The sequence below is a fragment of the Mus caroli genome, unplaced genomic scaffold, assembly GCF_978045245.1.
Source record: "Mus caroli unplaced genomic scaffold, Mus_caroli_1 scaffold_15, whole genome shotgun sequence".
Classification (NCBI taxonomy): Eukaryota; Metazoa; Chordata; class Mammalia; order Rodentia; family Muridae; genus Mus; species Mus caroli.
Window position 1 is genome coordinate 97806126 of NW_028227270.1, and position 11499 is coordinate 97817624.

An 11499-nucleotide genomic window follows, 5' to 3' on the forward strand; every position below is an offset into this window, starting at 1 on the left:
CTTCCCCCCGAGGTAGCAGCCATATGATGGATATAGTATGGAATAGACTTTGTTTATGGCATGGAAAGGGAGGCAGAGAAAGACAGATGGACACACACACATGCAGAGAGAAAGAGAAAAGGAGAGAGAGAGAGAGAGAGAGAGAGAGAGAGAGAGAGAGAGGAGGTAAGGCCAGCCAGGAACATGTGGAGGTGGGGGAAGAATACAGGGAGAAAGGTATCAGGGAGAGAAAAGAATCAGAATAAGAGAGTGAGGAGGGGCAAACAGATCCTTTTATAGTAATTCAGGCCTACTTGGCTGTTGCCAGGTAACTGTGGGATAGAGCCTAGAAGGAACATTAACATAAGGTATAAAATGTGTAGATGAAAGTGACAAAAGCTGCATTATGTAAAAAAGATTACAATGAAATCTTATTGACAAAAAATTCTAACATATCAAGTACTAGGTAAAAAAAATGACACAGTAAAATAAGCGGAGGAAATAAAAACAGGTAAGTATCAATAAATACATATTTTCAGTACTATCTGAGGTCAAATCATTCACTTGTTTCCTTACCTATTGCTTCTCTAAAGATAGAGTTTCACTGCATAGCCCAGCCTGACCTCAATCCCAATCCTGTTGTGCTGGAGCCTGCCAGTACAGTCAACTCGAGAACCATAACTGGAGGAGCATGGATGGTTATAGGAAAGGCAGGAAGAAGATGCAAGAGACAGATATGGGAGGGATGCTGGTCAATACCATGTCAGCAGCAAGTGTGTTTTCTCAGTATTTTTTAAAGGGAAGCAACAGAAAGCATGAACAATTCCAGAAAGTTAAATAATGACACAAATGCTTTTGTGGCAAGCTTATGGTGCACAATATCTATGTTTGCCTAAGACCATTTTCTTCAGGCTTGGATAGTCTCTCAAGGATGTATGCATACACAGGGGAACTTGGCAAGATATAACACATGTCTTAATTAAAAACAAAGACAGATGTTAGCAGACTCATTCATGATTAATCACAAGCAAGAAGTCAGCTAAAATTAACTCTGGATGTACTCCCCACATGTCACCCTCCCCTTTTTTTTAATCTATACAAGCCAAAGCTGTCTCAGCTATTGGTGTAGAAGACTGTACCTGTCTTAGGTGTCTCCTCAAGAAGTGTGGACCTTACCCATCATTGGTACATGAATCGTAGCATTCATGCCCTTTCTTAGGTTAAGTCACCTCTGAGACAATCTCACCTGTCTTTTATATAAGAGCCATGGACTTTGTCAGTCACAGAGCAGAAAGTTGTGCCTGTCTTAGGTTGCCATCTGAAAACACAGCTTTTATCCATCATTGGCACAAGAATAATCTTGTATTCATGGCCTGTCTTAGGTTGTGAAGGTTTTCAAGACAATCTTATCCATCATTAACTACCAACTTCTGCTAGGGAAGACATTGGCGCTTGAACTTTGTAACACTGCTTTGACTTCTGTAAAATCTCTGATGATTCCTCTCAAAAGAACAGAATAGACATGCCATAAAAAGGATCATAAAGCCAAGTCCTGCTAGTCCCAATAATATGTTAATGAAGTCCATGAAGGAAAAATGGCCTGTAATTTTTTTTCAGAATATCATTTGCAATGCTAGCAGCATCAAAAGACAAAGGTTTGCATGTCTTAAATTCACAACCTCCCTATGCAGGGCTAATAAACCTAAAGTAGTATTAGTATTATACCCATTTACCTTGAAAGTGCGTTTTTAATCTGGTTCAGTTATGCTGATTCTCATTGTTTTTGGAGTTATACAAATCCCTACATATTGAGCATGACATTCCAAATAGCTTCTGACTTTCATTCCTTGTACCTCATTGCCAATGATCTTCATTATATCATATAATGTGTCAATTCTTTGTTCTAGATGTCTGTCTAAATCATCTTGTATGCTCAGGACATTGGTTACATTTTCAGGAAGATGATTATCAAAACTAGCCATTTGTGCCTCTTGTACTAAAGATTATGTAGAAGTAGAAGCACTGTATATAAGTGTTATGTGTGCAATAATACCAGCAACAATCAGCCTAACCATACATTTGTTCCTTGCCAGAGCATAATCTAATTCTTCCAATGTTTGTAAGCCTTTTTCAGAATACCAAGGTTCAGATTAACTTATAGTAATTATAATAAAAGCTGGTTGATGCAGTGCAGAAGCAATTGGGCAAATGACAATTAAAAAAAGAAACATTGAATTCATTATCAGAGTAAACAACAAGGGTAACATTCCATATTCATAAAAGATTAGGTGGGGTAACACAGCATGTCATATATTTTACCTTAACCCCAGAACCTGTTTCAATTTTATCCATAGTAAACATAACATCATATAAGACAGCTGCCAATTTCCAAATATATCTCTGAAAATGTCCAGAACCAGCTCTCCAAATGACCACTGTTATTTCCTTTTGTCCAATATTGAATTGATTTCCAGACCAGTCCCTGATTGAGTCAGAGTAACTGGACACATTAAAGGAAAGAGGAGATTCTTTCCCCTCTTTGAAGGCAGATTCCATAGTCTCCATGTTCTCTGTTCTACAAGGTCTAAAAGCCTAAGGCAAGGCAGCTTGCCCAGTCTGGGATATATGTGTTCCCATCTTAATTATTTACACTACAGTCTTAGAGATTTTCTTCTTCCAATTCTGAGGGTGTACAGAAACATATCCAGGATGGATACTATTTCTAGTAAAACAAATAGGTAGGCCCTGACTCAAAGCAATGTAATTCACTAATTTGAAATACTTTTCACTCCCAGAACAACAGAATCCTAACACCTGAGTATTATTAGTAGTCACAAGTACTTCTGGCCTTGACCATACAGAAGGATGTAGCAAAGGTGGGTCAGAAACATATATCCAATACAGCTTCCCCATCACCATCATCAGGGCACTCAGCAAGATCACAGCCAGCTTGTTTTTATAGGACTAGAGCTCAAATTATGGGCAAATACAAACTCATGAAGACTAGTAAATTTTAATAATTTATGGCAAGGGTAATGATTATCAATCCCCCCCCCCAATTGGCAGATACCATAGGCCAAACATCCATATTTTGATATAGCCAATCAATTTGCAATTTGGTAAAAGGTATAAGGATTTTATCAGGATCCTTTCAATATATCTATGTGATTCTTCCCTGGGTAGTTGCACCAACATGACAACCACTTCATAGTAAGGAGTGATTACTTTAGCAGGAGAGACCAGTAGATGTATCCGGAGTAAGGGTGCATTCTGCCACAACCCCGCAGTAGGTGTATGTGAAGTAAGTAAAATATAAGCTCCCCATGGCCTAGTATAGTCAACATAATGAATTACTTATTGTTCTATAGCCTTTTTGACTATAGATAATGCTTGGTGTCCTTCCTCAGTTATAGACCATGGATATAAAGGATCAAAATGTCCTTTTAAGATGTCAAATAATGGCTTTAATTCTTCTGTAGTTATCGTTAAGAATGGTCTATCCAATTTATATCTCCTAATAGTTTCTGAAAAATCATTTAATGATTTTAATTTATCTTTTCTCAGCTTTATTTTTTGAGGTAAAATAGTTTTTGAATATAATTGGTGTCATAAATACCTATGAGGGGAGCCCTCACATTGAATTTTCTCTGGAGCAGTAATTAACCCCTTTTCTTTCAATGCTTGTTGTAATTGGACATAGGCTTGTAGCAAAGAACTTCATTTTTTTCAGCTAACAATATATCATCCATATAATGATTTATATACACATGTGGATATAAGCATCCAACAATGGCAATTGCTTGAGCTACAAACTTTTGGCATAAAGTGGGACTATTAGCTATGTCCTGTGGTAAAACTTTCCAATGATATCTCCTCATAGGTTCTTTAAAGTTGGTAGATGGAACACTAAAGGAAAATTGCTTGCAGTCTTGGGGATGAAGGAGAATGGTATAAAAGCAGTCGTTTAAATCTAGTACAATCTTAAGTATAAGAGGAAATAGCAAAAGGAATAGGTAACCCGGGTTGTAAAGTGCCCATTAATTCCATAGTTTAATTGACCTTTCTTAGATCTTGCAATAGTTTCTGCTTCCCAGATTTCTTTTTAGTATCAAATATAGGAGAGTTCCAAGGAGAGTTGGAGGGTTTAATATGACATCTGTCAAGTTGCTCCCACACTAGATGTTCCGTATTAAGAGGTCACTGATTTACCCATGCAGATGAATCATTGATCCAGGCAATCTTATCAGCATGGTGTATAGGTTGGTCAGTGACCTACCTCTACTGAAAATATCCCAACCTGCTTTGGAATCTCCAAGTTCTAGGTATAATGGGATTGTTTTTGCCTTGACCCTGTACTCCTGGACTTCCTGTTTGTATAAATCCCTGATTGAACATTTGTGTGACTGCATCATTAGGGCTAAACAGCATAGCACCCACTCCCTTCATAATATACCTTTGCCATAACATTAGAGGCAGTCTTATCACAATATATAGAGAAAATTGACCCTTATGCCCCTCTAAATCCTCCCAATTTAAGAGATAACTGCTTTGTTCAGGGCTTTGACTCTGCCCTATCCCTTGTAGTTGAGTCACAACTGCTTAGGCCAGGTACTAGGCCACTGTTTGGCAGCAATGACAGATACGTCAGCACCAGTATCTAAAGAACCAGAAAAATTTTCCCATTAATTTTTAAAATCAGCTCTGGTCATTGAGAAGAAATACTTTGTACCCATTAGGCATCAGAAGATCCAAAACCAACATCGCCTCTGTGTTTTATTTCACTCCTATTATGTGCATCTATTATGAGTAATAAGAGTAATTGAGATATTTTCTGCTCTGGTGGCAGCACATATAAGGTACCTGGAGGGAAGGTTATAATTTTTATTTCTCCTCCATAGTCTGAGTCAATCACCCCTAGGACTACTATGATCTCCCTCATGGTGGTACTGCTTCTACGTAACAATAATCCTACTGCTCCCTGAGGGATAGGACCATAGACAGCAGTAGGCAATGCTTGCATACATATTTCAAGGGTCAATACTATATAGGTGGAAGAATCAAGGTTCGATCCTGTGCTTCCTGACAGAGGTCTCAAATGGATTTCCTTGTTGTGGGAGAGACTGCGTTGCCCCATAGCATTGTTCTAGGACCTGGGGCTGGCCCCTCCCCTCATTTCCTGAAAGGTGAATGTTATCCAGGTTATCTTTCTTCGATTTTCATTCTTTAGCCCAATGTTTTCCTCTTTTAAACTGAGGACATAAGCCTGGATCTCTTATATGCTTAATATTTGACTACATTAGTACTATCTCTGGATATGGCCTTATTTGATGCCCCATTCTTCCATATCCAAAACAACTCCCTGGAGACCCAGGATGCCTATGAAAATTTCAAGGATTTTGATGCTGAAACAAAATTTGTTTAATAGTTTTTCCCTGAAAGGCAGTAGCTATAGCCAATCTTGACTATAGGGTGGCTCTACAACTGTGCATAAACGGATATATTCAGGAATAACTCCATTCTTTCTATGTGGTCAAATTGCTGCTTGAGAAGCAGAGTTTGCATATTCTTAGGCAAGCTGCTTTACTAGTAAAAGGCCAGCATCAGAATCATGAAAAATTCTGCCAGCAGCTTTCAGGAGTTGATTCACAAATTCCTGAAAAGTCTCATCTGGCCCTTGTCTTATTTTTGATAAGTCTTTTTTCTTTTTTTCTTTCCTTCCTTTCTCTCTCTCTCTATCTCTCTCCTTCCTACCTTCCTTCCTTCCTTCCTTCCTTCCTTCCTTCCTTCCTTCCTTCCTTCCTTCCTTCCTTCCTTCCTTCCTTCCTTCCTTCCTTCCTTCCTTCCTGTCATAGTCAGGGTTTCTATTCCTGCACAAACATCATGACCAAGAAGCAAGTTGGGGAGGAAAGGGTTTATTCAGCTTACACTTCCATACTTGAGTTCAGGACTGGAACTCAAGCAGGTCAGGAATCAGGAGCTGATGCAGAGGCCATGGAGGGATGTTCTTTACTGGCTTGCTTGCCCTGGCTTGCTCATCCTGCTCTCATACAGAACCCAAAACTACCAGCCCAGAGATGGTCCCACCCACAAGGGGCCTTTCCCCCTTGATCACTAATTGAGAAAATGCCTTACAGTTGTATCTCATGGAAGCATTTCCTCAACTGAAGCTCCTTTCTCTGTGATAACTCCAGCTGTGTCAAGTTGACACAAAACTAGCCAGTACACAGAGGCATTCAGTTCAGCAGTTTTTTAATAATGCTCAGCAATTCTGTTTTCCAAAGTAAATTATCCCCTCCACTTAAGCAAGCTCTAGCCAGCTGTTTCCAATCATCAGGAGGTAAAGTGTAGCTAAATTCTCAAGTATAGCCATAGTGAAAGGAGAGGTATGCCCATTTTGGGCACATGCAGCTTCTAATTCCTTAAACTGTTTAAAAGGTGTAGGTTGATGAACTCTGGCAAGATTGTCCTGTGGATCCTGCTCCTCAAATACAGGGCACTGTAAATGGAATCCTTGTATATCGTATATCGTCTAGAGGACACTGCAATCCTACCTGCAGTTCGGACATTTTTTTTTAATTGAGGGTAAAATCAACTCCACCCCACCCCATCTCCATCTTAGGGTACATCAATGCCACTAAGGGATCCTATCTCTTCATAGGTAGATCTAGACCTGCTATGATACTAGGTGTGATAATATCCTCCTCCACCTTTCCTTCAGTCTGTAACTTCCCTAGAATTTTTCCATAAAATGGGTAAGATTTTGTATGGGCTGTTGAAATTGCTCCTCTGTTCATACTTATCCTTATGTCTGCGAGTTACTGCAAAGCCTGTAAAGGCCAATCCTCAATATGATATTGCACAGTTTCTTCCTTTAAGTTTTTCTCTCCCTCGGGATCAAAAGGCTCCTCTTTCAGTGTTGTTACAGCCTTTTTAGTATCCTCATAAAGAGGAGGGGCAGTAGGCTTGGTAGCAATATCTTTGTTTAATTTGAGCTTATCAGTAATCAATCACTGATAGAGGACCTAACGTCGCTTGGACTTTTCCTTCTCATGTCTAGGGTCTAGGCTGTCCTTAATTAAAGCCCACAAGCCAAAAAGTGTCCACAGGAGTTTTCTCAGGCCCATGGGTATCACAATGATCTTGCAAATTTTGTACTGCCTTTTTCCAGGCTTTAAATTTATGGTCCCTTTTTGGAGGAACTAGGGACATATTTCCTCTACAAAATCTAAAACATAAGCAACTGCTACTGGTGTACCTTAGCTCCCCATGTTCTAAGCTGATCTGTGAGCATATGTACAAAAAGCAAGTGACTATTTTCCTGTCCCATTTTTCTTGTTTCTTCTCTACTTTCAAACATTTTTTCTATGTCTTTTGCCTTTTCAAGATCTCTTACTTTTTCTAAGCTCCCTTACCTATGTTTTCCTATGTCTTTTACTCCCAAAAGTTACTCAGTGCTGCCAACACTTTCACTTTTCTGGAGCTCTCCACTTCCAGGGGTGTCCTTCACTGCTTCCCTGTAGTAGTCACACAGGACACCACTCTGCTTCACCCAGTGCTGAAATTACAGGCATGAGCCACTGCTCCAGCTCTGGCCTTTAACTGTAGACTGACTGGTTTAACTATACAAAAATCCATTGCTTGGAATTCTTACCAAGGTAAATCCCTAACCAGGAATCTATGAGAGGTGGTCAGACTGTGGCTGCTCTGTCTTCATGAGTGGGATCAGTACACATAGAACTGAGAGCCCAGAGATCTAGCTTCTTTCTTCCATCGTGTGAGGATATAGGAAGTAAACACCATTGCCACAGCAGAAAACAGACCTTCTTCAGACAACGAATGTGAAGATCTGATGGTGCCTTCGTTTGGACTTCCCAGTCTGGAGAAGTGGGAAATAAATTCACTTTGTTTACAAACAGCCTAGTGCATGATATTTTGTTCTAGCAGACTGAATGGATTAAGCAGTATAACTCTAAATGGCAGCAATTAAAAATATAGCCAAGAGAGCTGGAATAAAGTGCTTGTCCCACACAGCAAAACATCAATAATGTAAATTGTTAAATAATGTGCTGTTATTACTGCAGTGCAGAAGTTCAATCCAAGAGTCTTCCTTAAGCTAGGCATTTCGTCAGTAAACCCTCATATTGGTATCATCTCAATATTTTAGGGCCTTTAACAATACCTATGCAAAAGCCAATGGAATATAGCTGTTCAAAAACAGTAAAGCAAGTTTTAGAAATAAACAATCAATAATGAATACCAGCAACTAACCAACAACCCAAACAAAAATGAAATGTAGCCCTTTTATGTGGCATAATAGAAGAAGCAGCTGTCAATCTATGTGTACAGAGGTCTGAGTTCATGATAGTAATGTTGAGTTCTGAGTGCAGGGATAGTGAGGAACATTACAGTGCTATAGTGTTTATAAAATGTATGTATTTATAAGACCAATAATTCTAAAATGGATTTATTCTCCCCTCCATTTTCTCTCACAAAATTCCTTAATGCTAGTCTCAGTACCCAGAGAGTCAGCAAAGTTTATGTACTTTCCATGGCTTATATGCAATTTCATTTTTTTCTAAAGATTTATTTATTTATTTTATATATATGAGTACACTGTACCTGTACAGATGGTTGTGAGCCATCATGTGGTTGCTGGGAATTGAACTCCGGACCTCTGCGCACTCTGACCCTGCTTGCTCTGACCCAAAGATTTATTTATTAAAATATGTAAGTGCACTGTTGATGTCTTCAGACATACCCCAGCAAGCTCAGCGGCACAGCCTTCCTCTAAGACATAAGCTGATCTCCAAGCAACTAAAACTGTGTTTTTTGTAAAGGTTACTCTCCATCTTGGCATTTATTATCAGCTTGCACACAGAAACCACATCCTTCATAAATTCTACTGGATAGAGTGGTCTTTATGACCTTTTGTTAGCCATTAGTTTTTGTGTATGTGTGAAAAATTCTAAGAAAAAAAAATGTGCCTTTGAGATATTTAAGGAGTTGTACATAAGGAGATGTAAGATGTCCGAACTGGAGCTTAAGAATTTAGTACCATGGAATCTAGAGCTAGGCTTCAAAGTCACTAAATTATCACAAGAAAAACTAGAAATACTGTATCATGAAATGGATCTGATATGGGAATACATCAGCCAGCATTCAAAACGCTCCCAAAGTAAAAGTACTTGCAAGTATTATATAAAAAGCATATTGTATGCGTTATAGGAAAATACACAATATTGACTGTCACAGCATAATTACTGATTGGTTACTGCTCTTTTCCAAAATACAATCTTTTCTTCACCTCCGTTTGCCCACAGATGCACACATAGGAAGTGTGCACAAATATGCTTCCTCTATTATGCCACATAAAAGGGCTACATTTCATTTTTGTTTGGGTTGTTGGCTAGTTGCTGGTATTCGTTATTAATAGTTTATTTCTAAAAATTGCTTTACTGTATATTTGGGTGATTTTAATGTATCTTTTTAAAAAAGTATTTCTGGCCAGGCCGTGGTGGCGCACGCCTTTAATCCCAGCCTTTGGGAGGCAGAGACAGGTGGATTTCTGAGTTCGAGGTCAGCCTGGTTTACAGGACAGCCAGGGCTACACAGAAGAACCCTGTCTCGAAAACAAACAAACAAAAAACAAACAAAACAAAACACCCAACAATAACAACAACAAAAAGTATTTGTTTCTTATTTTAAGTATTCACGTTCCCTCTCTTCAGACACACCAGAAGAGGCCAACAGATCCCACTATAGATGGTTGTGAGCCACCATGTGGTTGCTGGGAATTGAACTGAGGACCTCTGCAAGAGTAGTCAGCACTCTTAACTGCTGAGCCATCTCTCCAGCCCCTGATTTTAGTGTATCTTTTTGTTTGACAATGATACAGATAGGGTTTACAGAAACAGCAAGTTCACTTTCAGAATAAGGAAGGTGCATGCTTTTGTGTGTGTATGTGTGCATTTGTGTGTCCCATTAGGAAATTACATAGGAGATTATAGTTAATTGTATATATAATTAAAATGCAATTGCCTGAAACTATATCATATCATGAGGATAGTTTCAGATAATTACATTTTAAAAGAAGACAAGAAAACTTTTTCAAATGAAGATGGTCATAGAGGAAGAGGTTGTCATCAGTTAAGCAGCTAAACAAAGACTACGTGTAGAAAGTAAAATCATTTCATTGGATAAACCCTTACTTTCCAAGAAACTCCTGCCACATCTGAGTAGGAGGATGTTAATATTTCTAGTGGACTAGCTCTCACTGGAGTATAACCTTTATTCTGGGAAAGAGTATTTGGAAAAATTATGAAAATTGTTAAGTATAGACTAAGGAAGTATTATTTTGAAATACATTGAACATGAAGAATATTATTTGTAAGAAATAATGGAGAATCCAAAGAATTCCACAATGTTCAAGAGCATAGCATTGCTCCCCAGCAGCAAAAGTAAAGTAAAAGAAATGTCTCTGTAACTGTAACAACCCTGACTGTCCTGGAATTTGCTATGTAGACCAGACTGGTCTTGACTCACAGAGATCCACTTGCCTTTGCCTCCCAAGTGTACCACCATGCCTTTTTAAAGATTAGTTTTTATAAATTAAGTTTATCTTTCATTTTATTTAAAAGGTTTTTAATTTCTAATTATGTATACATGTGTGTGCATGTCTGTGTGGTGATATGTGCAATACCTCTAGACTCTAGAAGAAGCCATCAGATCTCCTGGAGTTACAGGTAGTCATGAGCTACCTGATGTAGGTGTTGGGAACACCTCTGCAAGAGCAACAAACGCTCTTAACTTTTGAGTCTCCACTTCCATCCCAATTGCATTTTTTTTTAATTTCAAAGGAAACTAACTTATTTCTAGTTATAAATCTTCATAGTAAGTAAAAAACACCTTTTTTAAAATGCTGTAGAATTTTTCTTCAGGGTGAGTGTGAACAGTACATAGAGAAATCAGCAATATTAAGTCGTGTTGTACTGCGTTGTTGAATGCTGAGAGGTGAACTCAAGATCTTGCTCCACCTAAGAACCACAGCTCTGGGATACATTTTATGGTATAATAAAAAAATAGTATGAGCCATTTCTCCAACTCCCGATTTACTCATTTTAAAGTGAGAATTTGGGGTTGTTTAATTTGCTGCTGAATACTCTGATTTCCTTATATGTTGAGGGTAGTGACCAAATGAATAGTTTGTGTTTTTCTTCCATTCTTCAGCCTTCCTCAAACAAAGATTTCCTGTATTGTAAAGACTCTTAGTTTGACATAAAAATTTGTCTTTTTTTTATTTTGTTGTCTCTGCTTGTGATGTCTTATAAAATTAATTGGCAATACCTATATTTTGAAGTGTTTCCACTGTTTTCTTCTAGTACTCCCATAGCTTCAGGTCTTCCATTTAATTCTTAGATCTGTATCATAACTCTTTGTATCTGGTGACAGATAGGAATCTAGTTTTATACTTTTGCTTGTCAACATATGGAATTGGTTTTTCTTAAATGGAGAAAATTTAAA